This window comes from Pangasianodon hypophthalmus, chromosome 20 (genome assembly GCF_027358585.1).
Source record: "Pangasianodon hypophthalmus isolate fPanHyp1 chromosome 20, fPanHyp1.pri, whole genome shotgun sequence".
In the NCBI taxonomy this organism is placed as follows: Eukaryota; Metazoa; Chordata; class Actinopteri; order Siluriformes; family Pangasiidae; genus Pangasianodon; species Pangasianodon hypophthalmus.
Genome location: NC_069729.1, coordinates 10,386,532 through 10,411,771, shown reverse-complemented (window position 1 = coordinate 10,411,771; position 25,240 = coordinate 10,386,532). Strand labels below are relative to the sequence as shown.

At 40.2% G+C, this 25,240-nt stretch overlaps 1 protein-coding gene across 5 annotated transcripts in view; it reads left to right on the top strand.

The window, feature by feature from the left end:
• The first annotated feature begins 4,986 nt into the window (after positions 1 to 4,986).
• Positions 4,987 to 25,240, top strand: part of tmem51b (transmembrane protein 51b) — a 28,440-nt gene continuing 8,186 nt past the window's right edge. Inside the window, exon 1 of one of the 5 annotated variants that reach the window (XM_026935701.3) lies at positions 4,987 to 5,173. The gene's annotated coding sequence lies outside the window, so the exon portion shown is untranslated. Of the gene's footprint in view, positions 5,214 to 7,445; positions 8,210 to 8,565; positions 8,930 to 25,240 lie in introns of those variants that run through there. The other 4 variants (XM_053227205.1, XM_026935702.3, XR_008300616.1 and 1 more) reach the window with 4 other exon arrangements.

The window sequence follows — 25,240 nt, the reverse complement described above, 5'->3', positions numbered from 1 at the left end:
TTTTCTTAGTTTTTTCTAAATTTTAACTCTATCTGGCATTTTTTCTTCATGAAAATGTATCACTACCGGTAGACTATCCATCCTGTCTTTGTTTCTTACATACTGTAGTCACTGTACTCCAATTACCTTACCCCCTTCAATATAGTTTTTGATTTTATCAGCAGGGACATCCGTAGGTATTCCAGTAAATACTCCTCTTACCCAAGATTTCCTATTCAGTAGAGTGTATGATACAGTATGTCCAATCATCGATTTTAGACCCAAGGCCGTCTTTGTTGTTTTTTATCTTCACACTTGATTATCAAATTTCCATCTCTCAAAGTCCTTACATTTACCTCTATCATTTCTCACTCTGAGAGACCACTGAATTTTGTAATAGACTCTACCTTTAGTGTTGTTATTCCAGATTTCCTGCCAAGATGTCATTATTCCGTGATGCATTAGTGATTTTGCTTCTGATCTCCCAAAACAAATTTCTACAATATCATTATCATTTTTGTTTAATGCAAGTTTATCTGCAATTTCATTTCCCTCTATTCCAACATGTGCCGGTATCCATCAGAAATGAACATCTATTCCAAGTTGCTGTAGATTCAGTAAGATCATATGAATCTCAATTAAAAGATCCTCTCGAACAGTTTGTCCTGATTTTATACTTTGTATTGCAGCTGCAGAATCTGAACATATCACTAATTTTATATTCTGTACTTGAGATGCCAAGGTACTCTCTTGCTACTTCTACTATTGTTTCAATTTTCTCATTCCTGTCATTTGTTCTAGTCCGATGTAGACCAACAAAATTGCAACAATGCAACAAAATTTACTTTATCCACTAACATGGTTCCCTCCTTTATTCTGCACTTGTGGGAGGTCTCATGTAGGCCTATCTGATGACTCTGTCTGTTTACAGTAATAGGGGGATCCTTACTGTTTCCCGTGTTATTCTTTTCATTGCTGTTTTCCTTTGCTGCCTGTTCATTGTTAACCCACTTAACAGCCTCTGCATATGAAACTTTGTTTAGTATTTTAAATTTTTGAACTTCTCTTGCATATTTGTGTACTGCACATCCCCCAAAAGCTGCACTGTGATCTCCTCCACAATTGCAACATTTAATCGGTACATCTTTCCCACACTTATTTGCCTTTGCACTGGCTGGCAGTATGACCCATTCTTTGACATGTAAAGCATCTTAATCCTGGAGGAATGTACTCTCTTCCTGGATAGCTGTAGAGGCCTAGCATAAATTTCCTTGGGAGGACTTGTTCAAAGTCGATGATTACAGACAACATTTCTGCTTTTTCTGCTTTCTTTTTTTAGTAAAACATTTAGCATCAAGTACTTTCCCTCCTTTCAGTCCTGTTTTAATCTCCTCCATTGATACAGATAGTGGGACTCCAGTTATAACTCCCCTATGTCTAGTAGCTGATCCAGGTACATGGGTTTTTACTTTTTTACCAGCCAGTGTATTCATTTACAGTAGAGCATTTAGTTGTTCTCTATTCACTGAGTGTAAAAGTATGTGCTTGTTATTCAAATACTTTGTGAACTTCACTTTGCCTACATCCTTTTCTAGAGCTTTAGCCACTGATATAAGGTGGAAGTTCTCAGCAAACCCAATTATAACTTTCCAATTACTGACTTGGATTTCAGCCCTCGGACTTTGATTTATTCTAGCTCTCTTGACTGTTTCATCAGACTCTGCTCCTGAACCGCTCAAATTACTACTATTTCCACTTTTCTTTTTCTTTCTTTTGAAAGCTACTCCATTATCCCAATCTTCATCCTCACTCCCAAAAGTCATGACTGTTACATTCACGATGCAGTTGTTTGTAGTTTCCCGCTAACCTCGAAAGGGAACCAACGGACCCGTCTTCCACTCACCCCCGTGGGTTGAATTTCAAACGAACCGACTCAGCCAATGGAGTGCTTCGACGTAGATCAGCGATGAGTGACAGGACAGGGGCATTTCACGGGCCAATCAGATTTCAGCTGGGGCCAATTCCCCTCTGGCCCCACCCCTGGATCCACCAGGATCAGTGAAATAAAAAGTAGTGGTGGGAAGTTCGGATCATTTTACCGACTCGGACCTTTGAGTCTCGTTCAGCAAAATGAACGAATCTTTTTTCGAGTCATTTCGTTCATTTTAGCAAAATATAATTAAAATGTTACGTGTTACTTCCCTAACACATCTACTACTTACGCAAACGTTGATCACAATACAAACAAGACAAAACTATAATGCTATAAGAAACAGAAAACATTAATTCATTGTTTACCTGTGGATCTTTAGTCCAGTCTTTGGGTTTGATTTGTTCGTTCATCACGTGACAGCCCCATAACCAATGCAGTCTGAGCCGGAAAGAGAATTGATTAGTTCACGAGTCTTTCGAGTGGTTCGGTCTTTTGTAAATTAACTAATTTCTCTATCCAATGCTGTCATGTCACGTGGCAAAAGAACGAACGACTCGAAAGACTCGAGAGATGAACTAATCAATTCTCTTTCCGGCTCAGACTGCATTGCTTAAGCTTATGGGGCTGTCACGTGATGAACGAACGACTCAGACCCGAAGACTCGAAACAGGTGAACTAATTCCAGTACAGAACCTATAGGATGTTGCGCATGCGCGACTGAACGAATCACTCCCCGAGACGACTCGTTCTTCCCGAGTCACATTAAAGATTCGTTCAAAATGAACGAATCGTTCAAGAACGACCCATCACTAATAAAAAGAGGGAATTTCATACTAAACAAGCTGTAACTTTGGAATTAATAAAATTAATTCCAAATAAATTACCCAATGTGTCTCCGTCGCTCTCGGTTTCGATTTAACGTACGTACTTCCGCCCGCCTTTTTTCACTACCCCACCCTTCTCCTCCTCCACCCCCACTTGCACCTATTTTGACTTTTGAATTCTGAGTGACCAGTCAGGCAAAACAAGCCACTCTGTGCTGCTATCAGCCGAAATTCCTGTCCTGGGGTTGTGTCTCATGAAGCAGCGGAAAAATACATTCTTATAGATTAATTTTTTATTGAAGAGCAGTAATGTCAAGTTATTTTGTATGGCATATTTTAAACATATTTATATAAATATTTTTCAGTTTTTGAACAGCAGTGGTGTATACTGTATATTTGTACATATGGCGTTATCCATGATTCCCTCTATCTTGACAAAAACCAAGATGACTGATATTGGTTTATTTATTTATTTTTACATCACAAAACCCTGCCCTTTTAACAGGAGTGTGTAGACTTTTATATCCATTTTATGTCACAAACCTGTACTAGGTTATACTACTAAATACTAATTTCCTATGTATATTTTTGAATGGATCAGCATATTCGTTGTTTGAATGAACGAATCGTGTCGCTTGTCACTTACCTTGCCGTGAACTGACGCGGTGACCAATGAAGTTAGAGACCCCTCTCGTCAGGGAATGGGCGTGAGAAGCTATGGGAGAAGCTAAGGGAGAAGCCACGGGAGAAGCAATGAACGCAGCAACGTTATGGCTACCTGACTGATTTGGTTATAGCAAGGAGCCTCCATGTCAGTATAGTTGCTTGGCAACAGTGAGCCTTTCATTAGCAGGCTTAGTTGTAATAGCAGACAGTGAAGATAGAGGGGATAAATAGGTTAAGACTATAGCTCCAAATTGGCAGTCTTTTAGCAAAAAATAATTATGACCAAATGAAATTGGGCTTATTGGGACCACAGCCTCAGCTTTTACAGCTGTGGCCAGTTTGTTGATACCATGTATTTTAAGGCAAAAACTATTCAGTTTTCTATAGAGATTGATAGTGAATTCCATAACTCAGTTTTTCCCTAATATTTCAAAATAATTGGATAAATAGTTGACTTACACAATACTGATAACATAAGACATTCATGCGTATGTATAATGACTGAATGAAAAGAAAAATTAATAAAAACTTTGATGGTAAAAAGAAAAGACACAGTATGTTTCATATTTTCAGCATCTCCCAATCACAAAATATTTGTCCATCTCCTAATCTGGTTTAAATGGTCACAAAATGCATTGTTGTGAGCTGGGCCTACATCATCTGGGCATATATCATAACATAACCAATGAGCCTATAATGGCTATTTGTCAAAAATCAAATTCAAATTTATAATCAAAGAACCAATGATGCACCACAGGCATGTAGTGTACACAAGCAAAAGAAGTCCATTGTCCAAACACAATCTGTGCGTTTGCTGGTTTATTTATTCAACGCAAGCAAGAAAACAAAAGAACAAACAATCCTGGCTCCTGCTGCCTCTCTTGATCTGGCAAAAAAAAAACATAGCCCCTCCTCCAGTGCATGCTGGTCCTATTCCTGCCCACCTACTTATACAACATGATACCTATAGCCTTACCCTACTCTTACAAAAAAACAAAAAACAAAAATAAAACAAACGATAATCAAAATAACCTAAACAAACAAAAAATAAACTAAATAACTAACTAAGAAATGAAAATACTTATCAAAATAAACATGGATCTAAAGTAATCAAACTCAAATTCAATTAGACAACAAACTACAAAATATCTTGTACACAGTCATTAAACATCTTCAAGAAGTCAGTAATCAATGCTCTAAGACTGTTGTACAGCAGGCACTTACAGTACACCTGGCTTTTGCATTTCATTAAGTGCAGTGATACAACCCAATTACAACCAATATCTTCTTCTTGATGTCACAGAACTCAATTCATACATAAAAACGAAAAGGAAAAAAGGCAGAACATACAAAATGGATCCTAAATATTATGCAAGTCAAATCCCATTACTAATCCACAACAGTAAAATGGTAAATAATAAATCCCCAATATAGGTCTATTTGCACACACATTATGAATTTTGGCTGTATGCACATAGAATGTTGCAGACTTTGACTTGTAGATGGAGGACAATATACAGTATAGATAAGGACCCATTGCACTTTGCTCCCAGATTAGTGTTGTGGTAAGTGTTGGGGAAGCTACTTTGAAAGCATAGCTTTGCAAGCTACCAACTGCTTCACAATAGAAGAAGTTGAACTACAGCAAACTTCTCAACCACTTTCAACACCATCCAGGTTCTGCTGCTGGGTGATAAGCTGAGAAATGAAGGTGGATGTTCTCACTGTGTCCTAGATCACTGATGACAGACTGCAGACTGTTTGGCTCCAGGTAGATCCTCCTGTATATGGCCAGCACCTAGCTACACTCGGTAAAAACTCCATAGAGAAACCTTTAAGTACAGAGATTGAAGGCACCATGCAACATAGATGCAATTGGTTTAGGTCTCTGAATGTTTGTGGTTATGATTTTACCTGCACAGACTGAACTTCCAGAGAGAAATCCATGCTATACTATATATGCTATACTAAATCTATAAATCCTGTGAATTAGACCAGTTTGTCCCAGAAATGTGAAAATGACATTAAAAACAACATTCCCTGAATGATGGAAAAATATTGTTAAAGTCCATGTTCTAGCGAAGCTAGCGAACAGACTGACATCACCAGTTAGAAGTCAAATCTACTTTCATCACTGCAGTTATATCCCATAAAACTCTGACCAAAGCTATGGCATAAAATCATGTATACAATACTAATATAAAGATTAATTAATATCATATTAGACTGAAATTTTTCTTTGGTAGGAGGAATAACAGACAGTCAAGGTTTAGGTCATCATTTAAATGTTTATACACATTTATAACCAATAACACTTTGAACTAACAATGATATCAACGATATCATTAGGCTACCCCAAACATCGGGGATTGAATGATCCCCGAAGTCATAAAATGACAGCGGTCTTCATAGTCATGACCTACGGGCAGCTTCAAAGTAATGGCGCAGGGAACATGCGCCTGATGACATTCAGTATATAAAGTAGTTAAAATTATCTCAACCTTAAACACCTACCTTAAACACCTTAAACATTTATGCAGCAGTGATATAAATAAAAATAAAAAAATCATATATGCTATAATAGTAACACACTGTCAGGGCCATTTTACTGCACAATGAGTACTTTTACTTTTGATTCTTTAAGTACATTTTGCTAATAATACTTTCCTTATGTAGGTTTTTGAATACAGGACTTTTACCTGTAGTGGAATATTTTCATTGTGTGGTGTTAGTACTTTTACTTATGTAAAGGATCTGAATATTTATTCCACCACTGTCTCCTGTAGCCTACATATCCAGTTCATCAAACAAAATAGCCTTCTGGAAATAATAACTTTGTAATAAAGATCTACTAGTAATTAGCTGTTTGCTCACATGCAGGGGTGTTATACTAAAGCCTTCCAAGATCATAGTCCTAGACCTAGGGAGACGGATTTGTAATGCTTCCCCCAGGTTTTGTTTGTTCATGGTCATTACCATCTTAAAGCCTTCCTTGGGGCAGAATAGGAATAAAGCTAATAGGTTAATATAGGATAATATAATGCTATGCTATCGGAGGCGAGACGGACGTTATCCATAAGCTTATACACGCGTTACCATCCAGGCGTACGTTATCCAGGAGCAAAATAAAAATATCAATTTCTTATTTATTTATTTTTATTTATTTATTTATACTTATTCTTATAATATCAGCTCCGTCGCCGCCAAGCCACCGCACACATTGAGCTCACCTCTAACACGTAGCCGTGACGACTGACGTCTAATGTCGCCGTGACATCGCCTGTACACTCCATCAACATTATCAAAATTGAAGGATTTTTTTTCTTCAGGTTATGGCGAATGTAGACACGTCAGTTAGCTAAATAATCTATTTCTGTGTCAGCTCAGCTCTTTGTCAGCTAGCATACCTTATAAATCATCACACCCACTGACATCTCGCGTTCACGCTACATGCCAGATCCGCGTTTTTCCAGCCAGACTGAGACACTTTGAAATTGCAGTCGGAGGTAAAAATGAAAAGGTCGTGGGCTGCAGCTTTTTCGGACAACTTATAAAATTTACCGTGGCCGCCAGAAAAAAGTCAGAAATGAAAAAAAATGTCTTGCAAGAATGTATATTTGAGAGTGTTGAGAGAAATAGAAAATGGGTGGTGTTTGATGTCAGCTCATTTGCTGCTGTTTATGGTGCGCTCCACTTAACTAGGAAGTGGGAAGTCTGAACCTGGAATTACATTTGTTTGTTTTTTAAGCTTGGTGTGGTCGAGCTATAAAGTGGGAACAAAACACCTCACTGAAGACGTCGTTTTATTGGCAACATTTGTAATCACGAGTTTATGATGTATTTACTTTCTCAAACAGCGAGCCATATGGTCAATCTAATAGATTTAAACAATTCATGTGTGTATTTTGAATGATTTAAAGTAACTACTATATTATTAAAAATAGTTAAATGATATTTACTGTTGATTGTGTTACCAGCTGTTGCAACTGTGGGCGTTTTCTTTGTTTTTTCCTAGTCAGAGGTCAGTAATTCCAAATTGCGAGCTTTCGACCCTCTGAACTGGGAACTCTGAACTCAGAATTACATAACTTTAAAGTTTGTTGCGTTTGAGGTACAAAGTGGGGAAAAACCTGGATGTCTCAGTGAAAGCGTGCTTTGTTTGCAACAAGTTAGCCAGCTAAAACAGTGATCATAAGTTTGATGTATTTACTTTTTCAAATCAGCGAGCTATATGGTCAGTGTTATAGATTTAACCAACTAATGTCCGTTCAAGCCAGAGACGGATTAATGCACAGGCTAAACTAGTCTGCAGCCTAAGGCCCCACAGTACTCAGTACTCTGTTCAACGGTTTTTACTTATATTTTTTTAAAACCGTCTTATCAAATCCCACGCATGTATTCGATTGATCCGTAATTATTATTTCTACAGTAGTAATTGCTAGTGTTACTGAGGTTTTAAAATAACAGGCAATTGATGACGGGTTAACGTCGCCCCTCCTTACGTCAATTTCAGCTGTAACCTCATTACCCTACAAATAAATACAGGACTGTAACCACCTTAGACATTGAGGGGGACACGTACCCCCCCAGTATTTGATATTTCTGATGCTGCTCTGCTGCACTCTATTATGCACCGCTATGTATGTTGTTAGGATGAAAAAAGTTTAAAAAGCTGTTAGGGTGGTCTGGCTTGGCGGTCTAGTAGTTCTCGTCAACGTTAAAATGTCTGAGATGGCCAGTCAAATCAAAGAAGGCAGGCTTTACTGTTCACAGAAGCCGCAAGACACTTAAGTTTTAACTGTGCGAGGTAAGATGTAATCTAAATAGCTAAAGTTTAATATTTGACTGTTTTACTATAGAAACGTTAAACGACCGATAGTAATATCCAGGGATGCAAATATTTATGTGATTCATGTAATGTAATGCGTTATTGTCAAGGTGATGAGACAAGAAACAATAACAGAGCCGTTTTCTGCATATTAGGCATAAGATTAAGAATGAATGTGTTTTGTTAACTTATGATGTCTCATTACTTTATTGCGATATAAAGTAATAATAATAATATTATTATTATTAATAATAATAATAACATACAAAGTGATTCTCAAATGCCCTTTTTAAAAAGCGAATGGACACCAGATTTTGGGCTAATTGCAGCTTCCATTGAGCCTGTTTATTCAGACTTCTGGCTGGATTTTCGTGCTGTATCTGGCAACCGTGTTCGCAGCACAGTATTGCTATGGCGAGATTCTGAATCCGACGTGCTTGAAGACCAAGCACTAAAGTCAGCAGTTTACAACCGGGGTTTGGCCGGGCCCCGAGCTCATGCAGGCAAAGTTCTTGTTGCTGATTTACTTTTCTACAAAAAGAAACCAGACCTGAAGAAAATGAGTATTTGGTGCGTGTTGAACGATTTAAAAGAGCAGTGAAAAATTGTTTTTCCTGTTTTTTGGAAACACACCTGGTTCAGGTAGTTTGGCGACCTAACCTCCAAGGGCGTTGAATTGACGCCACGGACATTGTTAAGGTAATTTTACTAGTTTTGTTCTTGAAGCCGCTGTCGTTTGTCGTCATTGTCCTTTAATGTGTTCACAATCGAAAAATAATATTTGGTGTGATTTGAAATGAGAGGTGCGGTTACATTTAAGTTACAAGTTGTGTAGAATTAGTTACTCCCTTCCGGAAATTAGGTAACCTGAGGAAGGTAACAGTGTAAGTGTGGAACATTTGGAGGGTTTTTTGTGTTTTGTTTTGTTTTGTTTTTAATGAGGAAATATGAAATGTGAAATCGATAGTGTTACAGCTTCTTGTGAAGCCGTATTCACAAAGAAATATAAGTCTAGAAGTAGCGAAATGACCGGTTTAGAAAAAACTCTTAAAATTGGCGTATAATTCCTAATATTAAGACTTCCATTTTTTTCTGTACAAGAGTAATTCACAATGCATTTTAGCACTAAAACTGCTCCTAAAACCTGGGAAAACCTAGGTGCAGTCTTGAAGACTCCACTACGACTGAATCACAAGCAATCCCGAATCCTTATTCCTATCCTTAAGCCTGATTTCTAAGCGCTCAAGACCAAAATTTTACTCTAAGTGACTGTATACATATTTTCCCTGGGACTGTGCATACAAAAATTAGGATACAATCACACCTACAGGTTTACAAATTTGATGGATTTTCCTTTGAAAAAAGTACAGTCTTGCCAGTGCATTTATATAAGTTTATGTTTGACAGAAAATAATCTCACACCTTAAAGCAGTGTAACACAATTTTCTAACAGATAGGCCACACAACTAAATTCAGAGGCTGACTTAGAATTAAGAGTTTTAAACTCTTTATTTAAATAAAATTGGAAATAAATTTGATCAGGGCATGTATAAACCGCTGATGATGTCTTTTGCCGTCTCAGTGTGGCAGTACACACATTTTGCACCCACAATCTTTCATTCAGAATGATATACTACATTGATAGATGGTGTAGTTATCAAGAACCTGCATGACAATGCCCCTGTGCACAAAGCAAAGTCCATGAAGTCATGGTTTGCCAAGTTTGGTGTGGAAGAACTTAAGTGTCCTGCACAGAGCCGTGACCTCAACCTCACTGAACACCTTTGGGATGAATCGGAACAATGGCTGTGTGCCCGGCCTTCTTGCCTGACACCAGTGCCCAACCTCACTACTGCTGTTGCGGCTGAATGGGCAGAAATGCCCACAGCCAAATTCCAAAATCTAGTGGAAAGCCTTCCCAGAAGAGTGGATGTTATTATAATTGCAAAGGAGGACTAAATCTGGAATTGGATGTTCAACAAGCACATGTGGGTGTGATGCACAGGTGTCCACATACTTATGGCAGTATAATGTATGTGCATACAGTCCCCTCCAAAAATACTGAAATGGCAAGACCAGTTCCTTTGTTTTGCTGTACAACTGTTGACATTTGGATTTGAGATCATGAATATGAGGCGATAGATCAGAATTTCAGCTTTCATTTACTGATATTTGCATCTAGATGTATTAAACAAATTAGAACATGGCACCTTTGGTGGCAGACCACCCAATTTTCAAGTAAATAACAACTGTTTAGTTGCATATCTCTTGCTTGCAGTAAGTGTATCAAGCTGGTGACCCACTTACATCAGACTGTTTAATTCTTCTTTTGTGATGTTTCCCAGGCTTGTACAGTATGGAAGTTTAAAAAAAATAAAAAATTAAAAAAAAAAAGTGACAAATATTTGAATAAAAAAAGATTTGAATTTAAAAGCCTTTGAATATTAGTATTGAAAATTTAAGACCATTACATTCATAATATTGAAATACATAAGAGGTTGAAAACCACAAATCTGTATTTATTTATTTTGAATTAACATCCGTGAAATTCAAGTGATCTTTTCCCATTGTTCAGAAATTCAATAATTCGGTTTCCAAATATTGAGAAACCTGTATTCAGGTTGCTAATTTTAGTGCTCAAATTCAACCAGTCAAATTTAGGCTGCAAAATTCAACATGAAAAATTCAAGTTTAACATCCAAGCTACTCAGGGGTAGGCAGGGGTGTGCGGTTTTGCCTCTCCTGCCATTAAATTCCTCCACCTCTTGAGAGCGTGTGCCTATCTCACTATATCAACAGAACACTGCAAAGGCAATTTTAATCAGATTAATAATTGAATCTGTCTTATAACTATCGTGTTATTTCTTTAGCCAGAGTCTGCAGCGGGAGTGTGGGGGGAATTAGTGAGTTATAATGGTGCACACCTGACACCTATTTGTGGTATTGATTCATTCATTTTCTCTCTTTCTCTCTCTCTCTCTCTCTCTGTGTCAAAGCGAGCTGAAAGAGGACATAGGCTATACCCTGAAATTGATTCAGTGGTTTAGTAAATATTACATTGCTGCACATAAGTTAATATTTTTTTGGTTTCCTTCGTTTTCCAGGAACTGTTTTAGTTCACTGTCTTTGTGTTTCTCAGTCACGTGTATGGGCTTGTGTGCATGCGCAAATTGATTAGTCTTGGTTAATTCACATCTGATCTGTATATTTTCCCAGAGGAGTACATTTTCTGTTCCAGTCACTTGTAATTGACTCCTGCTAAATGGCTAACAAACTTCTTATACAGCTCAAACCAGCAATGGAATAGTCTTTATAATGACTAAATAAACAGAATTTAACCCATCATAACCAGGTTAAGGAAGCAGGCTTGCACGCACACACCCACCTGCAAGCTCACCATACAGCTGATTGAGAAACACAAAGTGGGTGAACTAAGAAAAAATTACTGAAACACTTGATTACACAATATTTCCTAACACTAGAGCCCTTGGCCTTAAAGCCAATGTATAACAAGAAATACTGAAACCAACACTTCCATAACGCTCAAAATTAAATCGTTTTAAAAGTTCCATGTAAATCGAGTACAAAAGCCACCTGAGTATGGCACGGTTTGTGTTAATTTCAACTTACTACTACTAAACATTTGTGAAGAACACCGAAAAAAATATTAACTTATGTGCAACAACGTAATATTTATTAAACTACTGAAACCGTTTTTCAGTGTATAGCCTACAGCCTACTTCAGGGGTGGGCAAACCTTTTGACTGGAGGGCCACATCAAGTTTTTGAAACCAAGTGAAGGGCCGCATACTATATGCATGACAAATTAATCCTTTTTTTCACTTATTACAAATTGACACTCAATTACTACTGTACTGTAGGTATACAAGGACATCCAGTTCTACCTTTTTTTTTTTTTTTTTCTTTTTCAACAATTTTACATTTCTATAACACCTCAAACACAGTTTCCTGCATCTCTACCCTTGTACATATCACTGGATAAATATGACAACAGACATGTAGTAAACAGTTCTGAAACGTTTGGCATATGAAGGAACAGTTTTCATTTAATATCCATTGTGAGCCATATTTACAATTATCAGATCATCTCAGGTGCATTGCTAGATAACTATTACTGCATATCCATCACCATGAAAATATGTGTATTGAAAACAGAGGAAGAAAGCATAATTTTTGCCTTTCCCAGCTGTGGTTATGGCAATGTTAATGTGAGCAATGAGCCTGGCCCCCTCTCTTGGCAAGGGAATCAAAGTCTGGTGTAATCTTTGGTGCAGAGGTCCTCAGAATAGCTGACAAGTGGCTATTTGTTAAATTTGATCTGTGTTGGGATTTGCTGTAGTTCATGACTGAGAAGGTTTGTTCACACACAAAAGTAGACCCAAATAAAACAAACATCTTTTGGGCATGCTTTTTAATGTTTGAAAATTTTTTTCTTCCAGTGAGGCATAAAACTGGTCAATTGTTGCTGTTTTGAACTCCTCCTTCAAAGCACTGTCACATTGGATGTTGATGAGTTTGAGTTGTGTCTGGTGGTTATTTGTTACTGTCAAAAGACAGGGCATGATACAAGTTCAAGCTCAGTTTCAATTTTTGCAAAGTCTGTGAAGTGATGGGAAAACTCAGCATGCAGGTTGATCAAAGTGCTACTGTATGTCTCAATGCGACACTGTCGTATTGGTGTGTTTAGCGCGGCCAGTATCGGAAAATGAGCAAGAGAGTGGCTGCTTATTTGTCTGGAGAACAACTTAAGTTTGGCCTTGAACGCTTTCAGGTTGGTATACATTTCATGCACAAAAACATCTTTTCCCTGTATTTTCACATTTAGATCGTTCAGATGCCCCAGTATGTCCACACCGAATGCAAAGTTGGCCAGCCAGTCTGTGTCTTGTAACTCAGAGAAGTCATCAGCTTTACCAACCATACATACCAAGGAACATTACTGTCTCACTTCTCAGTTCTGAGAAACGGTGAAACACTGTGTCCATGCTTAGCCAGCGCACATTTAAATGGTACAAGTCATGGTGCTCTGCCTCTGTTTCACTGAGCAACTGAATTGGTAATGGTTAAGCCCCCTTGCCCGTATAAAGTTGACAAGTTTTACAACCACCTTGACAACATTTTCTAGCTTCAACACACACACATACACTTTTACTGATGTATAATACAGTGAAGAATTAATTCCTCTGAGTTTGGGCTTTCTTGTTTTACTTTGTCTTGTAATCTTCTTAGCAGGCCAATGTTTCTACCGGTTCGATTTGGCAATCCATCCTTTGTGACGCTTGTCAGTTTTCTCCATGGTAGGTTAATTTTTTCCAAGCAGGTGGACACCCTGTCATGTAAGTCTGAGCCCCTGGTGGTTCCCATCATTGAGTCCATCGCAAGAAGTTCTTCTGTTATTTCGAAGTTTTCCTTTATTTTTCTGACAAAAAATAAAAGTTGAGCAATGTCTCTGTCAGTACACTCATGTAGTGCTATAGAAAAAAGATTAAAGCCATCTGCTTTTTTTCAGTTTGGAGATTAGCTCTTCAGCTGTCACTTCCACATGCCTGGTTATGGTTCTGTGTGATGAGCTAATTTTCTCAAATTGGCTTTTAGTACCAGGACAAAGTATATCAGCAGTCTCCACCATATAGTTCTTCACAAACTCCCCATCTGCAAAAGGCTTTTTATTTGCCACTACATGACTAGCCTTCATTACAGAGTTTTGAATAGAGCTCAGTTTAGTAAATGCATTTTGTTAGGCTTTTGAGTTTGTGGCAAGTCTTAAAGCTTTGTTTGCCTTTTCTGAAGATGACAGGTTGACAGCATAGTTAGCATGCTTGCTTGGAAAATGAAAAATAGTCTTTAAAAACGGCAAGACTTTCTTGGCATATCAGACATATACCGCCTTCTGTCCGATACTGCTGAAAAAATATTTTGCTGTCTGTTCTCCATTAAACACCTGACATTCGGAGTACATTTTTCTTTTTTTCGCAGCATTCTTGTCAAGGCAGCAGTGAATTAGGTATTACTGAGCCCATTCTGACTGAATATACCATAATATATTGTACTGCAGGCAACAGCGCCATCTATTGGATTTTGTTTACATTGCATCAAATTAGCCATTCTGGACTAATATCCTAACTCGTATGTAACGATATTTAATACATTTAGAAACTGCCTCGCGGGCCGGATGAAGGTGCCTGGTGGGCCGTATATGGCCCGTTAGCCGTAGTTTGCCCCCCTCTGGCCTGCGTCCTCTTTCAGCTCACTTTGACACACACACACACACACACACACAAACACACAGAAAACGAATGAATAAAACCCACAAGTAGGTGTCAGGTGTGCTCTGTTATAACTCGCTAATTTCCCCACACTCTCGCTGCAGACTGTAGTTAGAGAAATAACACGATAGTTATAAAACAGATTCAGTTATTAATCTGATTAAAATCCATGATTGCCTTCTCAGTGTTCTGCTGATATCATGAGAGAGGTGCCTGCTCCTGAGGTGGTATGAAGGCATTTAATAGCAGGAGATGCAAAACAGCACAACACGCTCCTGGCGTAATTGCCTTTGCCTAGTAATTGCTAAGTAGCGCGAATGTCAAACTTGAATTTTTAGTGGTGAATTTTGCAACATGAATTTGAGCAATGAAATTAACAACCAATTGTACAGGTTTCCAAATAATTGAACTATTCAATCTCTGAACACTGAACACTGAATCTCTGAACACCGAAACACAGATGTGTGTTTCTCAGCCTTATATATATATATATATTTCAATATTAAGAATTCACTGGCTTATAAAATTCAAATCTTTTTTTTTTATTCAGAACTTTTTTTACTTTGTCACTTTTTTACTTCCATAGTACAGCAGCATCTTTGTTTATTTTGGGGGATTTCTCCCTTCAGTCTCCTCTTCAGGAGCTGTAATGCATGCTCAGTTGGGTTACGGTCTGGTGATTGACTTGGCCAGTCTAAAACCTTCCACTTTTTTCCCCTTTGTTTTTCCCTGTGAGAAGTCCTTAGTTGTATTGGCAGTGTGTTTTGGGTCATTGTCTTGCTGTAAATTGGCAGACAGAATGTTTTCTGTAGACTTGAGTTCATTCTGCTGCTACCACAAGTTACATCATCAATAAAGATTAGTGAGCTCTTTCCAGCCTTGCAAGCCTTAGCCATGACACTACATGCAGGTACACTACACTACTTCTACCATGCGTGACTGATGAAGCAGATCCTTTATTTCTCCACACTCTGGCCTTTCCATCACTTTGGTAGCGGTTAATCTTGGTTACAAAACATTTGTGGCTCTGTATTTCTTTGCAAATTTCAGTCTGGTCTTCTGATTACTACTGATGAGTGGTTTGCATCTTGTGGTATGGCCTCTATATTTGAGCTCTCAAAGTCTTGTACCATCATCCCTGCCCTGTGGAGGTTGTTGGTGATGTCATTGACTGTCGTTTTTGGGTTTTTCTTCACAGCGCTCACAATGTTTTTGTCATCAACTGCTGCTGTTTTCCTTGGCTGAATTGTTCGATGTCCGCTTGTTAGTACACCAGTTGTATCTTTTTCAGGACATTCCAATTTTTTGTGTGGCAATGCCCAATGCTTGAACAATGACTCTTTTCTCAGATTCACAATGGCTTGATTTTCTTCCATAGACAGCTCTCTGGTTTTCATGTTGGTTTACCCTTTTTAACAACAGAAGTAGTCTTCACAGATGAAACCCAGGGCTCAGACCAAGAGAAGATATTCAGAACTATTAATTGTTAAAACAATCAATTTTACAGGGCACACCTGGGCAACACGAAACACCTGTCAGTCACATGTTCCAAAATTTTTGATCATTTTAAAAAAATGTTTTTTTTTCCAGCTGCTCCTATTAGGGGTCGCCACAGCGGCTAACCTTCCATTGTCCACATATTGATTTGGCACAAAGTTTATGCAGGATGCGCTTCCTGACACAACCCTCCCCCTTTATCTGGGCTTGGTGCCCGGCGTGGATCTCAAACCCACAATCCTGAGATCAAGAGTCCTATGCTCAAGTTCAAGGTTCAAGGCTCTTTGACACATACATATTACATACGTGTGGTGTGATGTAATGTAGTGAAATGTTTTTCCTTAGTTCCACGTCCCACAGTGCAACAATGAACAGAACAACAACTAACTAGATATGCACATACTTAATAAAAACAGAATATAATATAATCTAGTAGACTATATGATGATTACAAAAAATTTAGAGGAACGTAATGTATATAATATGAATATAGATAAATAGAATATGTTTAAAAAAGCAAATATGTGCAAAAAAATTCATAGTGAAACTTTGTGTGGAGTTAAAATATTTAAAAACAAAGCAAATATGCAGAGCTATATAGTGTATAGAGTTAATATGTAGTGTACATAGCAACTCTATATACTGGACAGCTCTGTATATTTGCTGTACAGTGTATACAGTTACTACGTAGTGTGCAAAAAATTGTTCTTCCATAGTGCAAACTGTTTGTGTATGTGTGTCTGTGTGTGAAGTAGAAATATGCAGACTTCTCACGTGTGCTCATTCAGTAGCTGGATTGCCTGAGGGTAGAAACTCCTCCTGAGTCTCTCTGTCCCTCAGGATCCGGTAGTGCTTCCCTGATGGGAACCCTGAGAAGATACTGTTTCTGGGGTGGTGAAAGTCTTTTACAGTTCTCCTGGACCTGGTCTTGCATTGCTGGTTGTAGATGCTTGTGATGCAGAGGAGAGAAGTCCTGCTGGCCCTCTCTGCTGCCCCCACCACTCTGGACAGCACCTTCTGGTCCTTTGCCATGGTGCCTCCATACCAGGTGGAGCAGACGTAGTCTCTGACCAGCTTTTCAAAGCACTTCACTATAGAAGTGAGTGCTACAGGACAGGCGATTTTGGGGACAGGAATAATGGTGGAGGACTTAAAACATGTGGGGACAACACTCTGGTTGAGGGAGAGGTTACAAATGGTGGTAAAGACTGGTGCTATTTGGTTAGCACAGACTTTTAGCACATGTCCAGTGATGTTGTCCGGACCGCATGCTTTTCTGGTGTTAACTTTGTGTAGCACCTTCCTCACATCCAGTTCTGAAATGACCAGTCTTTCCTCTTCCCCAGCTAGACCTGATTGTTCATACACATGTACTGGTGCTGGTAACCTCAAATTGTGACTAGAAGATGTTCAGTTCATTGGCTAGTGAGGCACTATTATTATTAATGGTGGGGGGCTTGGGTTTGTAGTCTGTAACAGTTTGCATGCTCTGCCACAGACGCCTGTCTGCCACAGGGTCTCAATCTTGTCTCTGTATTTACTTTTGGCTTCCCTCACTGTTTTCCTCAGGTTGTAGGAAGCTCCTTTGTATTCCTCCATGTTGCCGGTCTAAAGCCCTGCATTGTAGGCAGCTGAGTGTGTGTTCAGGGCTTTCCGCAGGGGTTGGTCTACCCATGGCTTCTGATTGGGAAAAACCTTTACAGAGCATGTGAGAATAGTCTCTCCTATCAGAACCTCTGTATAATCAAGCACTGCTGCTGTAAACTTGCTGACATCAGCAGCACTGGAACATCTCCCAGTCTGAGTCCTCCAGCGCATCTTGTGGTGTGGCTTGTGATTGGTCAGTCCAGTGTCGCACCTCCCGCGTCCCCAGATCTTCCCTCTGCAGCCTTTGTTTATATTTTGGAAGTAGTAAAATTAGTGGTGTGGTCTGACTTACCAAGTGGTGTTGTTTTTACTGTCTTGTAGCAGGCTCTGTGTTGTGTGTAACAGTGATCTAGCATCCTTTCTCCCCGTGTACTGCAGGTTATGTGCTGATTAGAAATCTGGCATGACCTTTTTCAAGTTAGCCTTGTTAAAGTCACCTGTTTGTAGTAGTCCAATGTCCCTGTGCAGTGTCGATAAGCAGTGTCTGTGTGTGCCAGAGGTGGAATATAAACAGTCACGATGAATATGATTTAAAAAAAAAAAAAAAAAAAAAGCTTACTAACTTTTTTCAGCTCTATCAATTGAGTTACCTGGCCACCTTTCGATCACTTTAAAAATGGATGGTTTTAAACAAAAGGTGCCATGCTCTAAGTTGTTTAACATTTTTAGATCTAAAAATTTGGAAATGAAAGCTGAAATTCTGATCTGTATTCTCATATTCATTTTTTTGAAGTCAAAACCAAATGTGTTCAATGTACACCGATCAGCCATAATATTAATCATCACTGACAGGTGATGTGAATAACATTGATTATCTCGTTAGAATACCACCTATCAAATGGTGGGATATATTAGGCAGCAAGTGAATGGTCAGTTCTCAAAGTTGATATGTTGCAAGTAGGGTAGTGATTCATGGGCACCCAAGGCTCATTGATGTGTGTGGTGCTGCGAAGGCTAGCCCATCTGGTCTGATCCCACAGAAGAGCTACTGTAGCACAAATTGCTGAAAAAGTTGATTGTAGTGGAAAGTTGACTCTAAGGATTCAGTTGCCTGATCAAGTTCTGTGGTTTCAGATGGTGGTCCAATTATAGTTGATAAGTCTGGGAGATTATTGAGAAAACTCTGTGGAGTAGGTGACATGACTGTACATTTGGTGCGGTGCATATATTATGAATAAGACACAATTTAAGAGAGATGAGACTGTGGAAATGTGACTGTTTTCTATATTTAATCTGAATGTTAGTATTAGAACAAGACTGTGACCACTATTATGATTGGGTCCTATTACGTTCTGATTAACCCCTACTGAATCTAGAATGGACACAACCGCTGATCAGAGGGTCTTCTGGATTATGAAAATGAATATTACAGTCTCCAACAATTAATGCTTTGTCTAAAGAAATACCAGGTTTGAGATGAAATCCACAAATTCACTTAGGAATTCAGAATATGGCCCTGTGGGTCTGTAAATAATAATTAGCAGAATCAACTGTGTAGACATATTTTTTGTGGCTATATATGTTCTGCTAGTATAAAGAATTTCAAACGCATTGAATTTATGTCTATTTTTTTGTGTGTCGCCTAGGTTATCATTATAAATAACTGCAATACCTCCTCCTCTGCCAGTTAGACAGTATATAACTGTATCCAGGAGGACTAGCTTCATTTAATCTACATACTCATTTGGTTTAATCCACGTTTCTGTTAGACAGTACATTAAACTCCTGTTCAGTAATAGTTTTGTTAACAATAAGCACTTTAGATGCAAGAGATCTAATATTTAACAGTCCTAGCTTCAGATCAAAGGTGCTGGCTGTGCATTCAGTATGATCTAATTTTATGTTAATTAGGTTACTAAAACAATCTCTCTGAGTATTTCTACATTTTTGTTTAGCTCGGGGAACAGACACATTCTCAAGATTCAAGATTTTATTTCTCATATACACACATATAACTAATATATAATATTACACTTAAATAACCAAGTTGAAAAAACAGAAATGAATAAAAAAAGATATAATAAGAAATATATGTACAGGAATGTGCAAAAATGGATGTACAAAATATGCAAGTATTTTACTTGTAGTAACAAAAAGTGCAGTGTGCGGAGTTTCAATTTAATGTATAATGACTGCAGAGTTTTTTTTGGATGTCTTAAGGAATCTGAGTGGTGGACATATCCCTATTGAGGAGTCTGATGGCCTGAGGAAAGAAGCTCCTCCCGAGCCTCTCATTTTTAGCCATCAGATAATGGAAGCGCTTGCCTGATTGCAGCAGCCTGAACAGACAGTTACCAGGTTGGGTGGAGTCCGTGATGATTTTAGCAGCACTTGTACTGCATCGTGTGGTGTAGATGTCATGCAGAGAAGGGAGAGCAGACCCAGTGATGCAATCATCTAAGTGTACCACTCTCTGCAGGGCTTTGTGGTCCTGGGTTGGACAGTTACTGTACCATGCTGAAATGCATTGAGACAATAAACTTTCTATAGCCCCAGTATATTACATTTTCAGGATCACTGGGGAGACTCTGAATTTCCTCAGCAGTCTCAGATGGTACAACCGTTGTCCGGCCTTTTTCACCTGAGCTTGGATGTGATGAGTCCAGGTCAGGTACTCAGAGATGTGTGCTCCAAGGTACCTGAAGCTGCTCACTCTCTCCCCTGGGGTCCTGCCAATCTCAAGTGCCCCTTCCTGACGTCCACAACCAGCTCCTTGATTTTGCTGACAGAGACAGACAGTTAGCCTGGCACCAAGCTACTAGTTCCTGCACCTCATCAAGGTAGGCAGCCTTGTTGTTGGTGATGAGGCCCATAACCATTGTGTTGTCAGCAAACTTGACGATAGAAGTAGAGCTGTGAGAGGACACACAGTCATGTGTAGAGAGAGTAGAGCAGGGGGCTCAGGACACATCCTTGTGGGACTCCAGTGCTCAGGGTGATGGTGCTGGAGGTAAACTTGCCCACTCTCACTACCTGAGGAGTGCCTGTGAGGAAGTCCAGGACCCAGTCACACAGGGGTACATGAAGTCTGAGGTCCATGAGCTTAGAGGCCAACCTGTGTGGGACTATGGTATTGAAGGCTGAGCTATAATCTATAAACAGCAGCTGTTCTTTGGCACAGGGATAACAGCAAACTTTTTTAAAGCAGGTGGGGACCACACACTTAGCAAGGAACTCGTTGAAGATGGAAGTGAACAAACTAGCTAGCTGATCAGTGCAGGATCTCAGTACACAGCCAGAAATGCCCTCAGGGCCAGCCGCATTCCTGATATTCACACGCTTCAGAGCCCTCTGAACCTCATCCTCCAAGACGGTGATCGCGCTCTCATCGTGAACAGAGCTGCTTCCTTCTGTAGCACTAGTTGGTAGGTTAGTGTTAGCACGGTTATCCTTAAAGTGTGCATAGAAAGTATTCAGCTCATCGGCCAGAGAAGAGTCAGCTCTCACCGAGGCAGAGAAATTGCCTCCGAAGGTGCCGATAGTCCTCAGTCCCTGCCACATGTATCAGGAGTCATTAAGCTGGAAATGAGACTCCACCTGCTCCCTTTAGTGGCTCTCATGGTGGAACCCGACGAAGAGTGACGACTCAGTGCAACTAGCAGACTGTCGGTTTAGCCTGCTTGTCTGCTCCCTTGCCTTGTGCTTTCCTCAGTCTTCTCAGATAGTACAGGCGCTGCTGGGCTTTCTTAGTTATGGAACTGGTGTTGAGCGACCAGGTGAGGTTCTCCGCCAGGTGAACACCAAGAAATTTGGTGCTCTTGACGATCTCCACGGAGGAGCCGCCGATGTTCAGCGGAGAGTGGTCATTGTGTGCTGTTCTGAAGTCAACAACCATCTTTTTAGTTTTGTCCATGTTCAGAGACAGGTTGTTGGCTCTGCACCAGTCCGTTAGCCGCTGCACCTCCTCTCTGTATGCTGACTCGTCGTTCTTGCTGGTGCGACCCACCACGGTCGTGTCATCTGCGAACTTGATGTGATTCGAGCTGTGCATTGCTACACAGTCGTGAGTCAGCAGAGTGAACAGCAATGGACTGAGCACACAGCCCTGTGGGGCCCCAGTGCTCAGTGTGGTGGTGTTGGAGATGCTGTTTCCGCTCCGGACTGACTGACAGGTCTCCCAGTCAGGAAGTCCAGGATCCAGTTGCATGGGGAGGTGTTCAGGCCCAGCAGGTTCAGCTTTCCAATCAGGTGCTGAGGAATGATTGTGTTGAATGCTGTTGATTGTGTTGAATGCTGAAGTCTATGAACAGCATTTGAACATATGTGTCTTTATTGTCCAGTTGGGTGAGGGCCAGATGGAGGGTGGTGGTGATGGCGTCATCTGTTGAGTGGTTGGTACGATAAGCAAATTGCAGGGGGTCCAGTGAGGGGGGCAGCAGGGTCTTGATGTGCTTCATGACGAGCCTCTCGAAGCACTTCATGATGATGGGTGTAAGTGCAACGGGACGGTAGTCATTGAGGCAGGACACTGAAGACTTCTTTGGCACGGGGACGATGGTGGTGGCCTTGAAGCACGTCGGAACAACGGTGCTGCTCAGGGAGGTGTTGAAGATGTCCGTGAGAACATCTGCCAACTGGTCTGTACATCCTCTGAGCACCCTACCAGGAATGTCGTCTGGTCCAGCAGCCTTCCGTGTGTTAACTCTGTGTAGAGTCTTCCTCACATCAGCCGTGGTTAGACACAGCACCTGGTCATTGAGAGGAGGGGTGGTCTTCCTCGCTGTCACGCCATTCTATGCCTCGAACTGAGTGTAGAAGTCGTTCAGCGCATCTGGGAGGGAGGCATCACTGTCATAGGCAGGTGGTGTTGTCCTGTAGTTGGTGATGGCCTGGATGCCTTGCCACATGCGCTGGTCTCTGCTGGCCTTGAAATGGTTGTGGATTCTCTGAGCGTGTATGCGCTTTGCCTCTCTGATGGCCTGGGACAGTTTGGTAGTCGCTGTTCTTAGGGCCGCTGTGTCGCCTGCTCTGAAGGCAGGGTATCGGGTCCTCAGTAGCGCACGCACCTCTGCAGTCATCCACGGCTTCGACACATACACCCACTTCATATGAAAGAGCATAGGGCCAACTCTGTCTTGCTAGTTGGTAACTTTTAATGTCACCCACAAAGAGTGGCTTGGAAGTCACAACACTGACGCAGCTGGATGATTGGCCCTGCAGATGTCCAACTGTCTTGGCGTTCAACAGGTCATCACAGAGCCAATTAGAGGAGACCAAATACTTGATCTAGCTCTTACAGACCTTCCTGCAAAAGCTACAGTCTCTGCCAGCCTGGGTACATGTGATCACAATCCAGTGATGATAACCCTCGACATTCCAGTTCATCATGACATAAAATACCACAGGAAAGTTTTGCACTTTGACAAGGCTGATTTCTGGCATCTAAAAGGTTATCTTTCCTCAGTCACCAGGTCAGATACATATACAGAATGTAACCAGACGGACCCAGAGTAGGTTTGCAGTGATGTCACACTTACAATCCTGGAGGCTATGGACCTCTTCATTCCAAGCAAAGCAGTCACCAAGAAGCCCAGCAACAAAGCTTGGTTTGATGACAACTGCAGACAAGCAGCCAGAAACATTGACTATTCATCCAGATGGATGGGTCCACAGCCATCAAAGAAAGGTTTCAACAAGACAGGTGTGACTATATCAGCGCTGAGGAGCTTGCTAGAATCAACTACAATAGAAAACTGAAAGGACAACTTACAGACAGCAACCTTACCAGCAAAAAGTGGTGGCAGATTGTAAACAGCCTAAGTGAGCGGTCCGGCCAAAATGATATCCCTGTAATCAAGGAAAACAATAGTGTGCGCATGACTGCTAAGGACAAGTTCGGAAGTCTTCTGCAAAACCTTTGCTGAAAAATGCAGACTGCCTTCTGCTGATGATGCCCCAATCCTTGAAAAGGAAACTGAAGCCAAGCTGTATACCATCAAGTTTTGACCGAAGCTAATTCACAAAGAGCTCAGGAGACTGAAGCCAGATAAGGCTACTGGACTCGACAGAATCCCTGCCATAGTCCTCAAAGTGTGCACTCCCCCAGAACTTTCTCTCACCAACATTCTCTTACCTCTTCAGCCTTTGCCTCAGGTGTGACAATTTTCCAACTCAATGGAAAGTAGCACAGGTGATGCCAATCCACAAAAGGGATTCTAAATCGGACTCAACAAATTACTGGTCAATCTCACTGCTTCGGATCATTAGTAAGGTAATGGAGTCAGTTGTGCATGCTACAGAAGTACCTTTTGGAAAACAAATGGATATCTGTCGGATGGAGTCATTTATCACAATGGAGAAAATCAACAGAATATTAATCTGTGCAGTTCAGCTACTGAATATTAAATATATTCTTATTTACCACTTTTTTAGGAACACCTGAACACCTGCATATTCATGCAATTATGCAATCAGTCAATCATGTGGCAACAGTACAGTGCATAAAAAAATGCAGATACGGGTCAAGAGCCCCAGTTAATGTTCACATTAAATATGAGAATCAGGAAAAAATGTACTTTCAGAAACTACTTATCTCCATGGGATTTTCACATCCACCAGTCTCTAAAGTTTAAGGAAAAAACAAAAACATCCAGTGAGTGGCAGATGGAAATGCCATGTTAATGAGGGAAGTAAGAGAGGTTCAAGCTGATTAAAATAACCCAAACTCAAAAAACCACTCTTTGCAACCATGTTGAGCAGAAAAGCATCTCAGAATGTACAACACACTAAACCTTGAGGCAGATGGGCTTCAAAAGCAGTAAACCACATCTTGTTGCACTCCTGTCAGCCAAGAACAGGATTCTGAGGCTACACTGGGCACAGGCTCACTGAAGCTGGGCAGTTGAAAGCTGGAGAAAGAGCAAGTGACATTTTTGTAGCATTATGTGAAGCTGATGACCTGTATCTGCATGATTGTATGCATTGCACTGTGGCCATATGATTGGCTGATTGGATAATTGCGTGAATGAGCAAGTGTACCAGTGTTTCTAATGAAGTGGTTGGTAAGTGTATAAAGCAGTTTTAAACATCACTATGCACAATCAGGGCCATAATAAAAAAAAAAAATCTGAAAAACATAAGAATACCTTCCTTCCTGCACAGTGAGGAGGATGGTGCGGGAGGAAAACAAAGGAGCCAAACATCACTGTTTGAGAATTGCACAGTATAGCTGATTCCTGGGGTTGATAAAGTCAGATACTAGATTCCAATGTCTTAACAAACAGCTGTTTGGAAGAGTTGCATGAAATACACTCTTCCTGAGAGAAAACGCAGCATTTGAACTTTGCCAAACATCACTGGAATTTCAGTTAGAATCATGTATTGTGGTAAGATGAGACCAACATAGCATTTTGTCACTGTGACCACTATCAATCTGTTTGACTATAAAAAGGGACTACAAACTCTAACTACTTTAGATGCAACCTCTAGCTTCATTTTCTAAATTTTTTTTTAATTACAAACACAATATGAGGTCTACACGTGCTAGATTCAGCATGGAAACTTCTTAAATGCTGTTACCATAGTTGAGTCCAAACATTTACATATACCTAGGCTACAGGGTGTCCCAAAAGTCTCCATA